The following is a 9,864-nucleotide window of genomic DNA, read 5'->3' on the forward strand; positions in this document are numbered from 1 at the left end:
TCTTCCGGTAGGTTTCTCGGCGTTTACGATGGCGAAACACAGTACTATCGACAAGAATATCGTGTTTATTTGCGGCGCATATTTAACCCTTGCGCATATAAAGTTTTATTATTATCGTTTAAGTTTTAATCTTTAACATTATAGATCATAAAATGAAAAGTATTGAGAAATCTTTCAGAAGCAGATTCGTCAGATCAGCCGCACACAAACATACAAGTACATTTGTTGTAACATTATCAAGATTAATTTGTATATATATATATATATATATACATATATGTATTCGTATGCACAACAAGAAATTTTCTATGTAAGTAAAGCTTGCAACACAGTCGCCATTCGACTTGACCTTTAAGCTTCAATATCTACGCGTGGTATGTCAGCTAATCGTAGACTCGTAATTCACGTATTCTACGGTCACTTTCCCGCTTGTATAGAAAATTCAAGCAAAATCGATATCTCTTTCAGCCGGGTCACCCAAAAAAAAAAAAAAAAAAAAAAAAAAATGAAAAGATATCTGGAGCGCCCATCTACCGGGCGTTCCGCATTTTACGAGCGCTTGGGAGCTCGAAACTGGGTCGACTGGCCCAAGTAGCGAGGGGGTGACACGGTTTCCGGACGAACCTATGTCCCAATTGATCATAGGATGACAAATCTTGTAACAACGAGATAACAGTCGCGATAGTAGCGTTTCTATGCGCAAAAACATCTAACGTTTAAAAATTTTAGATGAAATTCTGGGTTCTCTTTTTCGGATTGTAAATAATAATTTTATCATAGAGGAAAACTAGTTATAAAGTGACAAAATAATATAATATAGGAATATGGTTTCTCGTACGTACGTACGTTGTAAATGGCGAATCGGAGACGATCATGTGTAAACCTTCTAAAATAGATACTACCGATCCCAGTTATTTTGCGGCGAAATAACTTAATAAAAGCAAAGGCACCGTGCACCGGTGAAAGTGAGCTTCGATGGTTCAGGGAAAAAAAGAGATCATTGATCTTATTTTATTCGTACGAGTTGCCAAGTGGTTTATTTATGAGTCAGTTCACCTTTCGCGTAGAAATATTCCTTTCTCTCAATAAATTGACATAAACGCGAGAATAACGCGAGTGTATACGAAAAGAGATATATAGATTTCACTTTACATTTATCTACATCTCTTAACTTAAAGTCTCGAATTCTGAAAGTCTTCTTCACTTAGATTTCTGTTTAAATTCCCTCGGATGCTATGATCTTTTCTATTGCGCTATTCGCCGAGATGATTCGCCAAGATGTGAACAGCATCTCGACTTGAAATAAAGGTTTCTGCACGCTAAGGCAAAACCGGGGAGGGTAACGAGGTCAACAGTGGGAAGCAGTGGGTGCAGATCTAGGTTACCTGTATATTATGCAACCAACACTACTGTAATTTCATGATTGCGCGTGGTTGCACATGCCTACGTGCGCAAAGTGCGCAGCGCGATTAGAGTAATAGAGCGCGTTCGTTGCCGTGCTAATGTTACAATCGGTGCAGTAGAAATCGATCTTCCACCAATATCTCCCGATCATCCACACCCGATAAAGTAATCTATTCCCAACCTTCTATTTACCCCAAAAACTGATAGCTCGCAGACTCATAATCCTCAACCGTCGAGTATTTCCTCGTTCATCGTATCTTTCCCATTTTTAATTCTATCTAGCTCCGTAACTATATATTTTCTGTTAAAATTCTAACATATTTTTTCCTGGAATTTAATTTGTTAAAAAAATCTCCCTTCCACCATATTTGCGACCAATAGTTTTTCGACAACTGAGCGTTCCGATATTTCAATTGAGAAAATCAAACTAGAGAAAAGTTGCCAAAGAATTCGTGAAAGCGAAAGGAACATCGTTCTTTGAAAGAAGAGAGTAGACTATTGCTTTTCGAATATCCTGTACTGTCTCTGTTCACGTCCCCTGATATCGCGAGGCCTTACGTAATGTGTAAGAGACAGAGGAAGAAAAGAGAGAAAGAGAGAGAGAGAGAGAAGAAGCGCATTTCCTAACGCGTGTAGCCTTGTCGAGGGACGACGACGACGACGACGACGGTGCAGCGCTGCTGCACCTTCGGTCGCAGGTCGCCTATATAAGCGAATCTCGTATTTATAGGCACTTGCCCACCAAGGCCGAGATCTGCAATTTTAACTCACGTGGACACGCGCGGGACCTCGCAGTCCTCGCGTGACGCTTTTTTTTTAATGCCTCGTGAGAGAACGCTAAACTATTACTTTTATCGATGCTTCGGAAGAAAGGAAGGATGTCTTATACCTACACACAGAAAAATACATACTATATACAAGTAAATATTACTTGTTTCAAGTATTTCAAAAGTTCATATATCCGCAAATCTATCATAAGTTCATCATAAACATCAAATTCGATGCTTCGGAAGGATGTCTTATACCTACACACAGAAAAATACATACTATATACAAGTAAATATTACTTGTTTCAAGTATTTCAAAAGTTCAAAAGTTCACAAATCTATCATAAGTTCATCATAAACATCAAATTTATTCAAAATCATTAAATTAACCATATCTGACTTTTCTTCGATAAAATTTTATAATATTCTTCAAAAGAAAATATTTACTTTTTTTGAGTACATGATAATGAGTATTTCTAAAATTTGTGACAAGTTTATTTTAAGACTATTATTAAGAAAATATTCTTTGTTAAAGATAACTGTTACTTAAAAGAAGTAAAGTAAACTGAGTAATCATTTTACTTAGCAATAGAATAATATTTTTCTGTGTGTAGGGAGAATTGCCTATCTATACGTTACAAATCTTAATAAAATAAAACTTGGATAGAATAACATTGATTGTGTAAAGAAATAGTCTCTAAAAAAATTTCATATTCTTGGATACAGTTGTTACAGTTGTAAAGTAAAAAAATATTAATAATGTGCATCTATGAAACTTAGCACACTTTCAGTTCTATTCACTCGCGGAAATGCGTACAAATTTTTGAATGTTTGCACAGCTCATCTGTTATCTCTCGAATGTCGCGAGATAACTCGGGTAGTTTACATCTTCAAAAGCTAAAGATAATTGGAAGATCCATGGAGAAGCGAGCGGGGTTAACGAATTTCATCTTGCCTGATCCTATCGGATCCTGTTCTCTTTTTCTTTAACGAGACTGAAACTGCATCTCGAGACTCGCGTGGAGAACGCTCAAGGGAGCCAAACGTCCACCGCGGGCGTCACCTTGAATTTTTTTAATGCACATCCAAAACAGTTGGGTTCAACGAACGAGTTGAGACGACGCCCCCGTGTTGTTTTGACACGCTCGGCAAGGGAAAAAGAGAAAGACGCGTGTATCTTTCAACCGTACAGCCATAAAAGCTCGAGAGGCTTGAAGTAGACTCTGCTGGACCCAGCCTCCGAATTACATTTCATTTCTTAAAAGATTCGGTAAACGATTGCAGACTATGATGTGATCTTTTCGATCTTTGACAATAGTACACTTGAAATAGAGAAAAAAGGAAGGAGAGACAAAAAAGATATTTTGAGTATCTTTAAATTGTATTTTAAAAAATACAATGCCTCTTTGTCTGCATTTGTGGTATATAAATGGAAGATATCATTTTATCGATTTGTGACACGAGTAAATGAAGCAATCGCTTTTCTCTGTCTCTTTATCTGTGAAACAATTATAATGCATTTTCGCACGTATTTTCTTGTCTTGAATGTAAATTGATATTATCAAAGCACGATTATTTATCACGTTTTAAATGGCACAATTTCGCGTCAGCCAAGATAGATCGTCCGGTCTACTACGAATCTTAATCAAATATCGTCTTTTAAATAAATCGCGTTTCGATTCATTTTAAGTCACGTGGCAAACTGAGTAATCATTTTACTTAGCAATAGAATAATATTTTTCTGTGTGTAGGGAGAATTGCCTATCTATACGTTACAAATCTTAATAAAACTTGCAAAAGATAGAATAACATTGATTGTGTAAAGAAATAGTCTCTAAAAAAATTTCATATTCTTGGATACAGTTGTTACAGTTGTAAAACTATAAAATATTAATAATGTGCATCTATGAAACTTAGCACACTTTCAGTTCTATTCACTCGCGGAAATGCGTACAAATTTTTGAATGTTTGCACAGCTCATCTGTTATCTCTCGAATGTCGCGAGATAACTCGGGTAGTTTACATCTTCAAAAGCTAAAGATAATTGGAAGATCCATGGAGAAGCGAGCGGGGTTAACGAATTTCATCTTGCCTGATCCTATCGGATCCTGTTCTCTTTTTCTTTAACGAGACTGAAACTGCATCTCGAGACTCGCGTGGAGAACGCTCAAGGGAGCCAAACGTCCACCGCGGGCGTCACCTTGAATTTTTTTAATGCACATCCAAAACAGTTGGGTTCAACGAACGAGTTGAGACGACGCCCCCGTGTTGTTTTGACACGCTCGGCAAGGGAAAAAGAGAAAGACGCGTGTATCTTTCAACCGTACAGCCATAAAAGCTCGAGAGGCTTGAAGTAGACTCTGCTGGACCCAGCCTCCGAATTACATTTCATTTCTTAAAAGATTCGGTAAACGATTGCAGACTATGATGTGATCTTTTCGATCTTTGACAATAGTACACTTGAAATAGAGAAAAAAGGAAGGAGAGACAAAAAAGATATTTTGAGTATCTTTAAATTGTATTTTAAAAAATACAATGCCTCTTTGTCTGCATTTGTGGTATATAAATGGAAGATATCATTTTATCGATTTGTGACACGAGTAAATGAAGCAATCGCTTTTCTCTGTCTTTATCTGTGAAACAATTATAATGCATTTTCGCACGTATTTTCTTGTCTTGAATGTAAATTGATATTATCAAAGCACGATTATTTATCACGTTTTAAATGGCACAATTTCGCGTCAGCCAAGATAGATCGTCCGGTCTACTACGAATCTTAATCAAATATCGTCTTTTAAATAAATCGCGTTTCGATTCATTTTAAGTCACGTGGCATAAATTTTAAAACACGCTAAGAACGATAATTTTACATTTCAATAACTTTCAAGTACATGCAAATAAAAAAAACCTTGAATACGCGAATAATAAATTATATAACTTATTATGCGTGTCTCTTGATAAAGAACATCGAGAGACACATGATTCAAGGACTGCGCGAAAAAAATGTATTCTCGTTTCAAAGAGAAACGAATAAAGATTAGTTTAACTACAGATTGAAATAGATGTTCCAGATGTTCTGGAAAACCGTTGAACTCAAGTCAACATAATGCAAAAAATAACTATTCAAGTGTATTACAAATTCTCTCATCAATATACAAATACTTTATATTCTTCTTGTGCTAGAAAAGTGGTATCGAAAGGGTGGAAAGTGTTTAAAATGCACGTCCTCTCTCTCTCTCTCTCTCTCTCGTTCTCTCTTAGAGGCCGAGCGAAATCCAGTCGAGAGACCAAAGCCGAAGGAGGGCATCGCTGAGGGGATAAATAACAATCGGCCGCGCCAGGCTTGGCGAGCGACGAGCGGACAAAGGTGCCCCCTTCCGAGCTGTCACGAACAGCTGGAACACGACGCCGCGCTGTTAGTATCGCAAAAGAGCTAAGAAAACGTGACGAAACTCATTTATATTTGCGAAATAGTCGCTTACCGACGCATTTATAATAGCCTCGCCGGAACATGGTACTGTGCCCTCACAAGGGATAGAATTTATGTAGGGCCCAAAGATCTTTTTCGGGGAAAAACTAGTTATATATAAAATCTTCTTAAAGAAGACAAATATGCGTATCCAAGAAAAGAAAACAAACAGAAGATTTTAGATAAAAAGGTACAAGACATTATTAATAGTTTCTTTCTTTGAAAGAACAGACGTCCTGATATAGTTGGCTTGGATGATGCAAGATGATGCACACCAAAGCTCATTGCAAAATAATGTAAGAGAATGAACGTGTTGAGATTGACGTAACGATATCGCGATACCGATTATGTTGTGCGTTTCTCAACCTTGATCAAGACACTCGCAGGTTTTTGCGTCAATTCGCGTATTCGACGAATCTCGGAGCGCACTGACATGCGTTTTGCACGATCGAGTACCACCGCACGTTAACCACGACGATAATCTCGATCGCGGGGAAACGCTTTCTCCTCTCGGGAAACGGTCCTCGCTCGCGCCGAGGAATAAAAGGGAGGAATAACAAACGCTGTCAAATGACGAGAGCAAACAGATGGGAGTCTCGCGCGACGACGATGAAAAGAGGGATCGTTTGCACTTACCGATTCGCAGCGCTTACGCGAGACAACTCACGATCCCACCGACGAGCCTGGAGTCGTTCCCGTGGGTCAAATAATCCCGTCGACGAGCCCCATGGCAGCTGATCGTCGTCGGCGCGACGTCGCACGGATGATGACAACGACGATGGCACTCGCCGTTCCTCGTCGGGAGACACGAAACTCGCACCGATGAGACGCGATCGAAACGGGAAACGCACGAGCGAACACGGGGACAGAACGGGACCGCCGAACACGAAACTCGCACCGATGTGACGCTAATCGCGTCCGAGACGCGATCAAAACGGGAAACGCACGAGCGAACACGGGGACAGAACGGGACCGCCGATTCGAACGCGTCCGACCCGCTCGAAGGTCTGTTACCAACTGGCTCCGTCTGACTCTCCGCTAGATGCGCCGCCATGATGCGCGTTGGATCGGCGCGGACGCGCACGCGCACGATTGCCAACTTGACCGCGACCACCTGGTTCCCAAATCGAATGTTCCTTCGGTACACATTTGTACACAATTGTCATAGAACTGCGCTCCACTTGACGTTTTCGAATATTTCAACTCGTACAATTGGCCAATCAGAGTAAGAAGAGCAAAATATCTTTGCTCCGGTTGGACAGATTCGAAGCGTTCGTAGTGATAATCGGAACGCGGATAAATTCCAGGCGCGCGCGCATGAAATTCACAAATGTAAGTACGAGTGCGATTACAAACGATATATATTCCGTCGATAATCCCGTGTTATGTCAAAATTGCAATATGGCGAGTGAATAATGAGGATATGAAAGCGCATATTATGGCGTTGAAAATATCTCTCCAAATTAAGGTATTCGAAAAAGATTTTCTCTTGTTTCTTCCAATTGCAATTGACTTCGAAAATAGAAATGTTTATTAATTCTGATGTATCCTAAAATATATTTTTATGGAATAAAAAAACGAGAGATCAGATTGCATTAGATATAATTATAACAATGATATAATATAATAAGCATGTAATTAAGAAAATTGTATCAAAAAATATATTGCACATTATCTAATTTGTCATTTAATTTAGCAATGCAATACAGTGCATGATCAAATGCATTTCATAAAACTATTGTCAACTATCATTTCAGAGTACATTTTTTCTCCATTGATTGTCATTTAAAATTAAAATCAATATTGCACGTAAAGTGAGATGAGTCTCTGTAATTAATACACAAAAGAATGTGTGTAAAATCCATTTGACAATTTTTATAATAAAACTCCATGAGCTAAATTAAACTCGAACACAAGGAAATACAGAAAATATAGGTGGAAACGCAGAACTAAATCGACTGAAGCTTCGGAATAACGTGTATATTAATCATCATATTTTAGCGACAATATATTGATGTTGCATCGCGCTGTCGTTTAAGACGGGGTTTTTTAGAACTACGTAGATAGGTCGAGCGGCGATTGGCCGAGTCGGCGGCGATCGCAGCGCCGCCTGGGCGCGCGAGCGCGATAGACGATATTTAATTTCTCGCAAATCTCGGTGGCGCGGAATCGCGTGAAAAATTGGACGGAAAACGGCGCGCCTACGCCATGCGTGTACGAAGGTAGGGTGATCGTGCAGGCTCGAGAGAGACTCGAGCCCCATTTTCCCGATCATGGTCCCGTCCGGGAGAGAAACGCGACGCCGCCGCTCGGGAAAAGCGACGGCGCATCGCGACGGTACGTCCGCGGCGCCCCGCGGATTTTTCCCGGACCCGCGCGCGAGATTTTATTCTGCGCATGGAAAGCAATTTTGCCCAATCATAAATAGGGCTATTGTGGGGGGATGGTTGTATGCCCGTGGCGCATTTCATACATCCGAGTGTAATGGTAACCAGATAGAGAGGCGCCGCGCGCGGGGGCTATATCGGCCGGTGTTAAAACCCGGTAAATACCACGCTATATATCCCAAGTATATTTACAGAGCCGGAATTTATATATATATAGCGGCGCGAAAAATTCTCGCGGATCCATCTCTCGCACTCGTCATTTTCTCCATCTCCTCCCTCTCTAATAACGTCACGCTCGATTTCCGCTACGCTTTTTCTTTCTCACGCCGTTTGCGTGCGTCTGCATCCCCGCTTGCATTTACGATCCACCAGCGCGGAATCTCTTTTCCTCTTTTTTTTTTTTTTGTTTTTCTTTCGCGCGGCGTGGAGTGCCGTGTTACGATGACGTGTGTGTCGATAGGATGTGCACGGTGGTTGTACGCGAGTGTGATACACGGTCCGACCTCATGCACGTCGCGAGTCGCGTAGTCTGTGCGTGCGCGTGCTCGGCCGAGTGATCTGTGACGTCAGTGGCCCGATCGGTTGTCACCTGTCAAGCCGATGCCGACGTGTCCCTCCCTTCCCCCCTGCTCAGGCTTTTCTTGTCTCTCTCTTTCTTGCTCTTTTGCCTCTCTCTCCCTTTATCCTCCTATACCCTTCGTTCGCTCTCTCTCTCTCTCTCTCTTCCTCTGCTCGACTATCTCTCTCTCGACCACCCTCAATGCAATCCGAGGACGCAATCCGATCCGCGCTACCCTCTCCCTCCCGCATTCGTCTTCGCGTAACATCCCCTCTCGGCTTAACCCATGCGATTGCCCTCCCCCCTCCACCCTTCTTCCTTGCCCGTGCCCTCGCGGGGATTTTCTCCCCTCCCCCGCACCCTAGCCGCGTTCGTTTCCTCTTCGTCATTGTGCTAGCTTCCATCCTCAACTCTCTCGTTTTCTCTCGCTCTTTTCAGCAGCGATGCCAATGGCGTGATCAACCCTTTTTCCGCGAACAGACTCCATTATCCATTCGATGAGATTATATCGCGCTCACGACGAATATCAGTTCTCGTCACTCAACCCGTTAAACGACAAAAATTTTACGTAGATGTCTGTAAGGGAGAGGGAGGGGTTTAGAAGCGGTAAGGTTTCAAGAAGCGCATGTGTATGCACGAATCGGGAAAAGGGAAGAAACTGAGATATTTTTTCGAGTCTTTCGCGTTCTACGCCGACTACGCCACTGATCGGAATCGTGTATCTATCTCTTTTCTCTCTCCCCCCTGCCCCCTGTCTCCTTTCTTTCACGATCCTTCGCGACTCCCGCCCTCCCCCGTCCTCCAGCAGCCAGCTTATTCACCCTGGTCGCCTCTCTGCCGGCCCGAAAACCGAAGCCGAGCCTTCGAACCACCACCACCACCACCATTACTACTACCATCACCAGCAGCACCAGCATCAGCCGCACCAGCAGCAGCAGCAGCAGCAGCACCACCGGCAATCCCACCCCACTCACCATCCTCCCGCTCGCCTCCCCTGATATAACCCCGCTCACTCCATCCGCCGCGACGACCGCAGACACAAAAACAATAACAAATCGATTCGCGGCAGCGAATGGGGCGGCGGGGAGAAGGGGGATGGGGTCAGCGCGAGGGGTAGGACTACTGCCGGGGCCCCCCGGTGCGACGCGAGGGAGAGGGTATACGCGTGCGACGAAGAGAGAAAGGGTAAAACCGACGAGGGTGAGGAGGAGAGAAAATCCTACCCTCGGCGCGCTTCCTCCTCCTCCTCCTATCCCCCTCGCCTCCCCCGTGTCTCTT

General features: G+C 42.5%; 2 protein-coding genes across 2 annotated transcripts in view; one reads left to right on the plus strand and one right to left on the minus strand.

Moving 5' to 3' along the window:
- The window catches only part of LOC115235939 (protein FAM214A), an 18,870-nt gene extending 12,364 nt beyond the window's left edge, over positions 1-6,506 (minus strand). The window contains exon 1 of the mRNA XM_029808053.1: positions 6,277-6,506. The gene's annotated coding sequence lies outside the window, so the exon portion shown is untranslated. The remainder of the gene's footprint in view (positions 1-6,276) is intronic.
- Positions 6,507-8,058: 1,552 nt separating this feature from the next.
- Positions 8,059-9,864, plus strand: part of LOC115235894 (RE1-silencing transcription factor B-like) — a 14,892-nt gene continuing 13,086 nt past the window's right edge. The window contains exon 1 of the mRNA XM_029807979.1: positions 8,059-8,184. The gene's annotated coding sequence lies outside the window, so the exon portion shown is untranslated. The remainder of the gene's footprint in view (positions 8,185-9,864) is intronic.

Source organism: Formica exsecta, unplaced genomic scaffold (genome assembly GCF_003651465.1).
Source record: "Formica exsecta isolate Colony F162 unplaced genomic scaffold, ASM365146v1 scaffold237, whole genome shotgun sequence".
Taxonomy (NCBI): domain Eukaryota; kingdom Metazoa; phylum Arthropoda; class Insecta; order Hymenoptera; family Formicidae; genus Formica; species Formica exsecta.